This window comes from Cryptomeria japonica, chromosome 2, assembly GCF_030272615.1.
Source record: "Cryptomeria japonica chromosome 2, Sugi_1.0, whole genome shotgun sequence".
NCBI classification, from domain to species: domain Eukaryota; kingdom Viridiplantae; phylum Streptophyta; class Pinopsida; order Cupressales; family Cupressaceae; genus Cryptomeria; species Cryptomeria japonica.
In genome coordinates, this window is record NC_081406.1 from 140201315 (window position 1) to 140215366 (window position 14052).

Genomic DNA, 14052 nt, shown 5'->3' on the forward strand with positions numbered 1-14052 from the left:
CAAGTGCCTAGAGCTCACTGCTCAATTACAAAAGAAGTCACACTGACTTACAAAATGGATTATATTAATCCAAAGTCTTATACTGCTTCAGATTAGCATCTGCTATGCTAGATCCAGTACTGGTTTAAGCTCTGCTACATACATAAACCCTTAACCAATAATTCACATATTAGGTCTACATAATTTCGCCTATCTTATCTCTACAAAATGATCTACAATGATCTCATACATATATGAGTCATATTACAACTTTCCATGTCGGCTTACAATGATTTTACAATTAATTACAAAATACATTTTAAACAAAATTGAAGTCGGCCAAGGTGTCGGTATCCTTCCTTTCACTGCTGGTGTTCTGTGTGCTGGTGTAGAGTCTGTCTAGCGATGCTGGTACTGGTGCCAGTATCTTTGTCTTGCTGGTATCATATGATTGCAAGGTTGCCATCAATGACAAAACCTTCAATCACCTACAATTTCTCATTGGAGTGTGCATTTGCCAACAATTTCATCATAAGGCACATCAATTGTCATCTTTCCATGTTTGTCATATATGTTATAGTGACTTCTATTATTATAATTTATCCTATAACCTGGATAATGGTCTTTTGAGTAATTACTCGGGTAATTACTTTCTCCTTTTCCCCTTACTTTTGGGGACTTTGGAATTTCATAAATTATTATATCCACACTTTGAAATTGTCCCTGGTTTACATATATCTTATTTCTCATTCCTTTTTTTTGAGCATGCTGAACATTACCCACTTGACATTTGTTTTTGCCTTCTACTTCATGCTTAGGTTTAGGCGAGATATCAATATTAGGGTTCAAAATATTATTACTCTCTTCTTCGGGTATTTCCTCATAAAAAGTTAAAAACTTATATTTTTTCCTATTTTCCTTTTGAAGTATCTTCATGTCTACAAATGCCCTATTCTTCATCCCTATATTATAGGGGTTCTCCACTTTAATAAAAAAAAATTGTTGTTCAACTTTTATTTCATCCTTAGCGATGTCAACATTGGAACTCAAGAAGCAATTATTTTTTTCTTCAGATATTGTTTCACATTCCTCCACATAACTATACACCTCATATTTTCCCATTGAACCAACATCCATCACTATACCGCTCATTCCATCTAAACTTACTTTTTCCTCTTCAAACATTGGACTGGAAAATTCAAACATACCATATGTGTATATGCCCTGGCAAAATAATTGAGGTTCATCTGAGACTTCGCCATATAATAGATTTGAAAAAAATTTGGAGGCCATTTTCAAATGTATTTTCTTCCTTGTGTTGATCCCAATGCACATTTTTATTAGATAGAACCTCCCCTGTCTTCCGTGAATTTCTATGATGTATATCTTCAGTATCAAATTTTATATGTGCAGGAGATAGAGGTTTTGAATTTCTCTTATATTTATGATACTCTATATCCAACAAATCTGAAATTTGTTCACTACTGAGTGAATATTCCTCTTCTTCACCAATTAAATCATCGCAACTCTCACGTATGGATGAATCAACCATTTGTTCATTGTCAAACAAGTATGCTTCTTCACATGGAGACCATTCCTCATCATCACTATCAACAATAATTTCTTCAAGTTCTGACTCATTTTCACAAACATCATCAATTGCTTCTTCATCAGATGGGCCTTCCAAATGGATAACTGATTCTCCTATATATTCTTCTTCATTTGCATGTCTCATGTTGATGTTACTCTTCTCACATATATCATGTAGTGTCCTTTTCATCTCCATAGAAACCGAACATGCTAATTCCAAATTATCAGGTTTGTATTCCCTCATGAATAATTCTATGAGAATAGATATATTAGGCCTTATATCATCAGGTATTTGCAAATAAGTTGTCATCATTCTACCAATTAATCCTTTTATAGATTCTCCTTCCTTTTTCCTTATGCTGAAGAATGCATTAATACGTGCGAAAGGATCAATATAATGATTTGTTTGAATTTGATTATGGAATGTAAAACATTATGGAGAATAGACTAATGGATTGATGACAGATACATTTTCTTCAATGATGCCATAGAACTCCTCTACAAACCACCATTCGATTTCCTCCCACAATGAGATGCTTTGTGGGGACAACAACCTAAAAATCCATTCTGCAACATCTTCTAGTGTCATCACGAATAGTTTTATGATCAATTCCTTCGCACAAATCTGAAATTTTTCAATAAACCAGTAATATTCTTTCAAATGCTCAATTGGTGATTCACCCTCTGCTCCATGAAACCTCGACATACAAGTTTTAAGCTCATAGGGGAATGGATATGGATACATAGGGATGCTACTGAAATCCAATGACTTGTATGCTTCATAAAGTTGCCATTTTGTATATGTATGTGGTATCCCTGAACATGGAGCTTCATAAGAATATGGATCCTGATATATTTTGGATTGATATTGTATCAACCACTGATCTTTTCTTCATTAATTATACATAGAGTTGTCACCTCCTTCATAGAGGACAAAATTTCTTTTTGTTTCTTTTGAGTTTCTTTCCCACAACATAGTCCTTTTTATGTTTGTTCTCCCCAGCAGAGTCACCAATCTGTTGGATCTCAAATCAACAGATTAGATGGGTTCTAAGAAAATACCAACTCCTATGATCAATCCTTCCAATTTGACTTGGCCAACTAATAGAGTGAACCTATCTAGTTACTAACTCTCTCACTTTAGGCTCTGCAAGACCTAGGCGGGTATACCTATTCACTAGTGACTTTCGATGACTAATGCTTTTTATAGAAAATTGAGTATCTTGATCTAAATTCTTCCCTATCTTATAATGGGATAGGTTCTTAGGATAGGTGGCTTTTAGATGAGTACAAAAACTATTGTTGTGAAAGCTATTAGATATTTGTACTTGAAATTTATATGTATACACTATTGCTAATTGATTCTATATACATCCTACTCAACTATTCTTATTGCTTTAAAGTAAAGGTAATTGATATGGTAAAAAGTTGTTGTTTATGAATGACCAGTGTCTTTCCTGTTATTTGGGCTACAAAGTCTTATATTTCCCTAGGACTTAATGTATGATTTGTGAGATAGTTTTTAAACCTACCCCCTTTGTTAAATCTTCCAATTACTGTTTCTTATGAGATCTGCTAAATATTTATATCATAAACCACCTGAATGAATTTAACCCTAACCTTAAGGGACCATTCAAGGAAGAACTACAAGGAATAATTACAATCCATGAGTAGATCTTTTTAATCCAAATTTATAATATAGGAACATAGAATTCACTGTAAGAATACGAATAACCTTATCTCCTTTAGATAATATTGCAAACAACTACCTACAGAAAATGAAATAACTCACAACACATATGTGAAGGAAAACAACTGATTATATTAAAGGTTCAAAAATAGTACAGTATCATGCCAGAGTCTCTATTATATTTCTTCTCACCCTCCCCCTCATATCTAAAATTTTTAACCACTTATATATATGGTTGAATGGGCACCATATCCCTTTTGGGGTGAAAAGTCACTATTTAACATTAAAATTAACAAAAACCTTTGAAATTAATATGCAAACTAGTTAGTCAATAACCTTGCTTGAAGCTATCTTTCAGGTTTTTGTTTGGTCAACAACCTTAAACTTTAGATACAAATCTGAAAGTTTTTGTGGTTATATGAAACATCTACTTATAAAATGGGTCTTCATCAGATTTGATATTTGCATACATTTTCATTCCAAGTCGATATCTTCTTTCATGTAGGTCAAAATAATAGGCTTTTCATCCTTCTTAATGTCTTTTGTATGGTCTATAGCTAAAAACACATTGTACAGATCTAATATTTTTACTGGAGCTTGGAAACTTGATTTTTTGAAATAGGCATTTCTTATATTTTCATGTTTCATTCATTTTAATTCTCTGTTCATATCATCTTTTCTATAGATAAAAAATCCTAGTCTTTCATGGGGTCCATTGGAATTAATTTATTCATATCCTCCTTTACTCTAGTTGTTCAAATCATTAATCATCCATTATGTGTCATTTCCATGAAGTGACCACCATTTTTAATAGTAGGGTGCTTGAAATTATTTGGAAATTTGAAGCCCCAACACGTCGCATATTGTGAGTTCTTGGTTGAACTACTCTTAGAGACTACCTACAATGTATTGCAATCTGAAATTTTATGTCTTATTAGTAGTCCTGACTCCCAATGGTGTAGAGACATCTATCCCTATTTACATGATAATACCTTACCACTCGACCTATCCAATAAATCATGTAAATCCTTTACATGCCAAGCTTCCCGCTATGTCATTTTAGTCAATACCTTATGTTATCAGGTTCTTGATGGTACCTTACTTTGATGTCTTGAGAATGATGAGGCTAACACTACCTTATGATAGGTGCATGAAGGTACATGTGTGGCACATTCTAGTGGTCATATCCTAGCTAAAAGAACAATTGCACACTAGTTACTACTGGCCTACCATAGAAAGGATGCTTATCAATTTGCCAAGAAATGCAAGTAATGCTAGATACATGGAGGCTTGATACATGTGTCGATACAAGAGTTACAACCCACTGTTACATCTTGGCCTCTCTATTAGTGGGGACCTGACCTCACCAAAAAAATCCATCCATCTTCATCTAATGGCAATAAATTCATTATCACTACTATAGAATATTTCAGAAAATAGATTGAAGTTGTTCCTTTAACCCACGTCACTGGTAAACAAATTATTTGCTTCATTATGAATTGCATCATATGTCGGCATGCTGTTCCTTTGTCTATCATCATAGATAATATTTGTTCCTTCAAGAATTAGGATGTCCATGAACTTTATGAAAAATTTCATATTCAACACCATTTCTCAACACCATACTATCCTCAAGGTAATGGCCATGCTGGGGCCTCTAATAAAACTATCATGAAAAATCCTAAAAAATATGGTCAATGAAGCTAGTCATGATTGGCGTATCCAGTTGAACCCCACATTGTGGGCTTACCACATGAGTGTTCACACTCCTATAGGCGACACTCCATATGCCCTTGTCTATGGTGTGAATCCATATTTCCCATTGAGGTTAAGATACCTTCCTTATGGGTCTCTTTGCACAATCTGATCAGTGATGACAACTACAAAGTATCTTGCTTGCATGAGCTTGAAATGTTGGATGAATGAAGACAATCTGCATTCAATCAACTTAGAACATACCAACAACGTATGTGAAGAATTTACAACCATAGAGTTACCTGTCATGCACATTTGAGATTGGTGATCTTTTCCTTAAAGAGAGTCTGAAGAATCCACAAGAAAGAAAGTAAAAGGGCAAGTTTGAACCTGACTATCTTGGCCCATACATTATTACTACTATGTACATGGATCAAGAGCTTATCAACTGACAACTCTAGAGGGTAAATCACTCGAAGACCCAATCAATAGAATTCACCTTTGTAGATTTTATAACTAAGCATTTCAGGGAATTTCTTTAAAAGATCATGAAAAAATACAAAAAAAATTATAAAAGGTCTTGAAAAAATGAGAAAAAGGTCCTTAAAAAATATGGATATTTTTTTTAAAAAAATGATGAAAGAATCAAAAGCAACAAATATTTTGTCCATGTGAGAAAACCACTTCGATGGTGCCTTGGGCATGTACCATGGTGAAAACCGAGCAATCGACGCTATGCGTAGGGATTCTCCTCCTCTTTCCTTTAGAACTCTACTTGATCATTCCCATCCATCTCCTTCATATTGCACCATTTCATAATAATCTTTCCATCCTCATCATGACTTGTGAGTTGTTTTGTATTTCTTCTGCATGCACATTTTTCCTTGCACACTAAGCTAGGTTGTTAGGACATATCCTTCATTTCGCAGTGGATTGGGATAATTGACATCTCATGGTCAAAGGAACTATTGAATCATTCAATATTTTCTTTAATGAACTTAATCATCTTATCAACCTGGCTATACTAATAATTTCCATCAATTGTTCAGTTAAACTTATCAGTTGTGCATTTTCATCAAATGTACATCTCAACTTACTCACTTGTGCAATACCAATCATCAAATACCTTTTCTCATAATCTATTGAGAGATCAATCTTATCAAAAAAAATTTGATCAATATCTTGAGGGGTCATATCATATTTATCATCATCCTCACTATGATATCCTTGGGGCATTTATTAGTTAACCAAATTTTTTCGCTGAAACAATGTGACAAGCTACATTGTCTCAAAGAGGGAAAAAATGTAGACACACAAAAATGTCTTTGACTTATCTTAGTTCTTCTATTAATCAATTTATTAACATTCTTCCTCATCAATTCATTAATTCATATATACTTATTAAACCCTCTTTAATCATTTTACATATTCATCTTTACTAATTTCTTATTCTCCATATTTTCTTCATCCCCTATTTACCACCTTTCAACCTCTTCAGCCACACTCACTTGGAAAATGTGGGATAAAAATTTATCAACAACTACCTCCTTTATCCCACATTCATCCCTATAATTCATTTCCTCAGAAGGACACTTATATATTCAATCTTCATCTCATTTCTTGGCTCTCTAGTTTTTTGACATCTGGACATTATTATTTTTGTTCCTTCATAGATTCTTGTGCATATGAACTTCTAAATGTGAGAGAAAAATATATTAAATGTTGAGATCTTGGAGGATATGATAGAAATGGAGTAGGATTTTCTTTAATGCATTTTTTTTGTTTATTTTAATTAGTATTTGTTCCACATTTGCATTTAGCAAGAATACTCCATTGATGCAATGTTGGAATGAATTAAGTATTTGATTTGATTCTCCATTTTCTTCATCACACAATATTGAATAGTGTCTTGTTGTTTCTTGCCTCTTCCCTAAAAATTCTATTGTTTGATTCCTTCAATAGATTCTAGACCACAAAAGGACAGATTTGAGACCATAAGTTTTTTATAATAGGATGGCAAAGGGACACTATCCCCACTACTCCATCAAACCTCTCATATGCTCAAGAAGGGGTTGTTGAAACCCTAAATTTCATAACAATACCCCTGTCATGATCACCAAGATTTAGTATTTAAAATGGTGAAAGGTTGAAGCTACACAAGATTTTTTTTACCTAGTATAAAATCTCACATACTATCTCCATTATGCACTAAATCGCATGTGAATAATCCCTGACAGACCCAAGAAAGATTAGTAAAATAACCTTCACTGATCAACATTTCATGTATATATTGGAATAGCTATTCTGATCTGATAAATCAAAGTTAGATACCGATATCGAAATAGCTAACCTGATCCAATAAATCAGTGATGAACATGGACATTAGGATAGAAATGCCAAACATGAAGTATTGATTGCCTATCAAAATAACTAATAAAGGCAGAACAACAATTCTTTGTGATCCCGACATCCTGATAGCATTACATTGGTATAGCTATACCAAATGCGATATTTGAGACATCTATAAGAATAACTTATGAAGTCAGAATAGCACATCAAAAGGCTTCTGATTACTAAAACTATCCCGATGGTGAATAAATAGAATGGCATCAGGGGAACTATCCTGATTATGCACTTATGACCGATGAATTGACATCAGTAAAACTTATGGCAATAAAGGAAAATGAATATGATGCATCTATCAGTATAACTAATGAAATTGGAATAATGGATTATCTGTAATCCGATAGTAAAACCTATTTTGAAAGTGAGTATATGTAATGACATCAGAACAGCTACTATGACAACACACTCTTGACTGAATACTTCTATTAGAATAACTTACAGCGAAAGGCAGAATCAAAGGTGAAGATCTTCATCGGGATAACTTGTGAAGTCAGGCATGCAACTTTTTGGTATGCCAATAGTTAAAACAATCCTAATAAGCACTATCAAAGATGCATTCGGCATAGGTAACCCAAAGAGAAAGATTAAGCTAGTAATTGCTTATCGGTATAACCTTTTCTGAAAAAGAAAGACAGTTTCCAGTAGCGATGAAGCAGAAAGATGCCAAACTAGAAGACATGATGGATGAACTGAAGGGATGTAACCCTAATATAGGATATTTATATGTAAAACATTAAAAGGGATAAAAAAAATATAAGAAAAAAAAGAATAGAAGATTTTAGGAAATTAGATTTTGTAATATATGATACTATGACGATATTATCATTGTTGTAATACATACTTTCAAGCAATATGAGAACCAATTCTTCTATTTTCAAATTGTGTTGTGGACTCTTTCATTTTCAAATCAGTTCTTTGTTATAATTATATGTCATTGATAATTACTACTCTAAATCACCGTGTGAGGAAATTGTATGTTGTTACATAGTTGGAGCATCAAGGTACATCTGAGAATTGTTTTTCCTATTGTCTCTTGTCTAATTGATCTTTCACAAGGAAAGTTAAATTCAATTAGACTAACTCTGAAAAATATTATATAATTATATAGCATTGGATGTTGGGTAGTTGACAAATCCATCCAAGGGAGGATTTAAAAATGGTCTTTCAGAGTTATACATAGGGTTTGCAAGTGAATGACTCTATTGCCCAAACAAAATAAGACACTAGTCTATTGCACACAAATTTCAATTGAAGATCAATCAAATCATTGATTCACACTTTTTTAGTTTTTTTTCGATGTTAGTAGGAGATAAAAGTAGAGAATAGGAGTAAGGAGTAAAGATAGTAGGAATCAAATTGAAGCCAAAATTAATTAGTTAGAGAAGATAGTAAAGGAAGTGGGGAAAAATCAAATAATCAGAACACTAAGATAATCTATCCCAAAGGTATATGCCACTTTGAGATAAAACTAGGAGTAGAAGATGTAGTGTGAAATCTGCTATAAAAAGAACCAAATTGGAGAGTCAAATGGTGAGAAGGTACACCCGCCTAGGTCCTGTAGAGCCTAAAGTGAGGGTGTTAGCAACCTCAAAAGGTTCACTCTATTAGTTGGCCAAATAAATTGGAATATTTGATCATTGAGCAAGGCATAGTCATAGAATTTTCCAATTTGTTGATTTGAGGACCAACAAATTGATGACTATGCTGGGAAGAACAAACATAAAAAGGACTCTACTACGAGAAATAACACAGAAGAAAGAAAAAAGAATTTTGTCCTCTGTGAAAGAGGTAGTGACTCTGTGTATAATTAATGAAGAAAAGATTAGTAGTTGAAACAATATCAATGTAAAATGTATTAGTATCCATATTTTTATGAAGCTCTATGTTCAGGGATACAATATACACATCAATAGTGTTAGGGATCCCACAGATACTGAGAGGGGGGGGTGAATCAGTATCTGACTGGTGAATGGAATTTCTTAACTTAAAACATGCAGAACATAATATAACAGTGTACCGGTATGCAAGAAATAATGCAATAAACAAAATCAAGAACATCCACATGAAAAGCACACCATAACACAAGATTTTAATGAGGAAACCCAGTGTGGGAAAAACCTTAGTGGGATTTGTGACCCACAATATTCACTCACTGGCCAACAAGAGAATATTACTTACAATAGGGGCCTGCACATGCAGGAAGGCCAACTACCTAGAGCTCACTACTCAATGGGAAGTCTCACTGACTTACAATAAGGATTATACAAATCCAATATCTTGTACTGCTTTACAATAACATCTTCAATGCTAGATTTAGTACTGGTTCCCGCTCTATTCTTTACATATACCCTTTAACCTATATTTCGCACAATAGGTTTGCCTAATATTTTCCTTAATGCTTATGTCTCCTATCACAAATGTCTACAATGAGCTCTCTTATATATAAGAGTCATTTTACAATTTTCCAAGTCGGCTTACACATTTTTACAATAATAAACAAAATATAATATAACAAAATCCTGTCACCCTCTGTGCCGGTATACTTCCTTTCTTCTGTGTCGGTGCTGGTGTCCTGAGTGCCGATGTAGAGTGTGATCTGCTGATGCTGGTATAATGCCTTTGTTGGTGCCATAAGATTGCAAGGTTGCCATCAATGACAAAACCTTCAATCACATACAATGTCTCATTGGAGTGTGCATATGCCAACAATCTCCCCCTTTGGCATTGATGGCAACACTCATGAGAAATTTCAAAATGATCCAAAAATGTGAAGTCCAAAAATTTTACCAAAAATGTGTGTGCTCCCCCTGAGCATATGATTCCTATGATTTGAATTTTCTCATCCCACTACTCCCCCTTTGGCATCAATGACAAAGGTTGTCAAGATGTCAGTAGAGTTTGTAGTTTCAACCTTGTAACTGGGTAGTTACAATTTGAAAAAGATCTCCCAAAATCAAGTTTATATTGTCCATAAACTTTTTGCTATCCTTTATTGCTGTCTCTGTTCTCTTCACTATACCAGTGGGATGCTGCAAATGCTCTGCTGGTGTTTTCATTCCCTGTATTAGTGCCTCAGATACTTCCTTCCATAGAGATGCTAGATAGTCCAATCTTGGACTTAGTTTTGATCTCAAATGCTTTGCCTTATTTACTATTCTTTCTTTCTCTCTTTCCAATTTAAGTAGTTCTTCCTCAAAATTTGTTATCTTCTCCTCAAAAACTGATAGTGTATCAGGTGAGTTAACAAAACTATCTGCAAGTTTATTAATCTCATCTTGTACCTTGCTCATTTTCTTGTCTATATCTACAGTCAAAAAGTTTGTTTTACAGGTATTTTTGTATAGATTTTTGTACTCTTTCAACAAATTACATAATTTTGGTAGAAGTGTGTCAAAATCTCTGTTACACTTCTTTATTTGCTCATCACAGAATTTCTATTTTTCAACTTCTACTTTATCCTTCAATGACTCTTCTTTTATTTTCTCAATGTTTTCTGAGATATATTTACATAGTGTATCAAGTTGTCCTAAAGAATCTTTGTTGTCTATATTACAGTTGGGAGCAATTACCTTCAAAATTGGTATGGTATCATCAATTGCTTTGTAAGCTTGTGAGCTGCAGTTGGTTATTTTCTTGATAGAATCTAGTAGTACCTCAGTCACATTAGTTGATTTGAAGCTTGATGATGAATCAACACTCTGAGTACCAGTGGAAGTAACCAAGCTTGTATTGACCTCTGCTAGGTCTGTTTGTGTCTGCATTTCTTTAAGCAATGGTTTTTCTACTTCACTAGTTGCCGGTGGTACTGTTTCCTTATGTACTTGTTCCTGTTGATGTTGTTCCTGTTCTGGAGCCTTTTGCTCTATTTGTTCCTCTATTTGTTGTCTTGCCTCAGTGTGAGTCTAAGTCTCTACCTTTTGCTCTTTATCTTCTGTCGGTTTCTCCTGTGAGTTATCAGTTTCCTCAGCTACCGGAGGCTCACTAGCCATATCAGTCTTATCAGTTGTATCTTTGTCTACCACTATGTTGATCTTTTGAGTATCAACATCCACAGTATATAAAACTTCAAGATTAGGATTATCATCCTCTACATCCATACTCTCAGTTGCCAGTTGATCTTCAGTAGTTTTTGTTTTTACTGGTGAAGTAATCAAAGGAGGTGGGGGTAAGTTATCTCTAACCTTGATACTAGGTGGTCCACCAACTTTTCCTTTCCCCTTGTCTCTATCTTTTTGATAAACTTTTATGGGTTTGGGGTTCCTGTACTCTTCTTGTTTTTCTTTCTCAACTAGGAATATATCCCATCCATTTTCAGTCTTCTCTATTACCTCATTAACTCTTCCTACCATTAAAGTAGCGTGCCGGTGTGCAATAGAAAATACTGTCCGGTTGGCCTGAGCAATCAGGTCATCAATTTCTTGGGGAGAGTTTACCGGATATACAACAAGTAGCTTTTCAATCTTTATTTTCTTATCTAGTTCTATTACTGCTTGTCTTCTTGCTTCTAGTCTTTTAAATAGTTCATCAGCAATTTCATTTACTACTTCCATCAAAAACTTCTTGTACATATACATATGTAATATAACACTATTTTCAACTTGCTCTTTTTCATCAGCTGTTAAGGTGTCATATATTTTCTCTATGTTCTTAAATTTACCTTCCTCTGTGATTTCATTCAATTGTATATCAAGAGGGGCCAAGTCTTTGTTTATCCTCTTCTTCTTCTTTGGTGTGGCCTTTCTTACCGGAGATCTCACTGCTTGTTGCTTTTGTCTTGTCCTCCTGGGTGAGGGTGTGGTTGCCGGTGAGGGATCTCTTTTTCTTACAACTCTTTTGAAAGTTGCAGGCATGTCACTCTCTGAAGAAGTACCTACCAGTGATAGGTGAGTTTCAGGTTGTGGAGCTGCTAACTCATCCTCTGTTATACCTGTTTTCTTCAACACATCTTCTTTGATGGATTTTGCTTGTCTAGAACCTTTCCTTACAACTGCCTCAACCTTTTTCACTCTTTTCTTTGATTGTATTTGGATTTCAATGGTTTTTGCACTACCAAATACTTCTTCCTTAGGTTCTCTGGGGGCTTCTAGAAGTGCTTTAGCATATGTTTCAACTATGTGATCATCTGTTTCATAGCCGATCTTGGTTACCCAAACTATCCTTGGGATGACTACTTCCATCCAGATTTCATCTTTCTTGATGACAAAGCATATTTCATCTTTGTATTTGTCTACAATCTTTTGTGATAACCTTATTCTTTTCTTCATTTTGGCCTTTAATGCTTGAAAGAAGTGATGAATATTGTTTTCCTTGTCTTCTCCCATGTTATTGAATAGTTTTGTTAATTGTTTGCCTACCAATATATCATATCCAAGTTCTTTGTAGCCTATACTGGGAACCTGTTTTGTTATGTGTAGCATCAGACATACTAACAAATTTCCAAACCTGAAAGTTCCTTTCTTGTCCTTCTTGATCTTTCCAAGGTTGTCAATTAATTCATCTTTTAACCACTTACATACATCAATTTTTGCATTGTCTATGACCATATCATAAGCACTCTTAATGCATAAGCTTGAAACTAAATTGAGTCTATTTGTATGCATAGCTTTATATCCTAATATCATGCTGATAAATCTCACATTAATATCTGTTACATCATTAACTCTTAGGGACCTCTTGTCGAATGTTGCACCAGTTAGGTTTGTAACTAGGTCATTGGAAACCTTCTTGGTTTTATCTGGTCTTTTACTAGTGGTTAGTAACCCTGTGACAGCTTTCACAGCTTCCTTGGTGATTTTGTGGACTGCATCTAACCAGAAAAACTCACCATGTACCCTGCTTAAGACTATCCTAATCACATCCTTGGGAAATTTAGGAATGCTAAGGATCTCTATAAATCCTAGGGTCTCAATGATTTTGTGGTCATCTTTTACATTGCTAGTTTTATCACATATCATAGTTTTAATTTCTTCATCTCCTAACTCCTCAATGTTACAGTGGATGTACATTCTGGGGTCTTCAGCATAAACAACTCCCTTAGGAATTTGAGAAAAAGCACCTAAGGTATCATCTTTCTTTGCTACCTCAGGAACTAACTGAAATATAGGCCTAGGTCTTTTTATCACTTCAACAATAGTAGGGTTTGCTATATATTCAATTGCAGAGGTGGATGCCATGATTAAATACCTTTTACTGCCTTAGGATGGATGATTGTTTGGAGTGTTCTTGCTTCTTGCTCGAAATGCCTTAGCTCAGAATCTTTGCGCTCTTCGTAAATTTGAAATCTCGATGAAATGAAATGGAGCCAAAACCTTAATTTTATAGTGTCTATTCACCATCTACCACATTAATTGTATGTCGATTAAGTATTCACTTAACATTGTTTGCCGGTAATAAGTAATTTCCAACTTCTTATCTCTAACCGAGGGAATAATAGCACATGTATCAATAGATTTCCAAACCCTCAAGGAAATTTTCTTCAATTTGATGAAGAACTTCCTGCCAGTGGAGCACTACTCTATCCTTTCGGTGAAGCACGACTCAGTTCTGCCGGTGAAGCATTGGTTGGTTCTACCGATGGAGGAGTATTCCCAATATTTAGATCAGCTTTTCTAAACCATTGTTTTGAGAATTCTTGCTTAACCTCTTCAACTTTTTCTTTACCTTTCAAGCTAGAACTTTTGTTGTCTACCGGT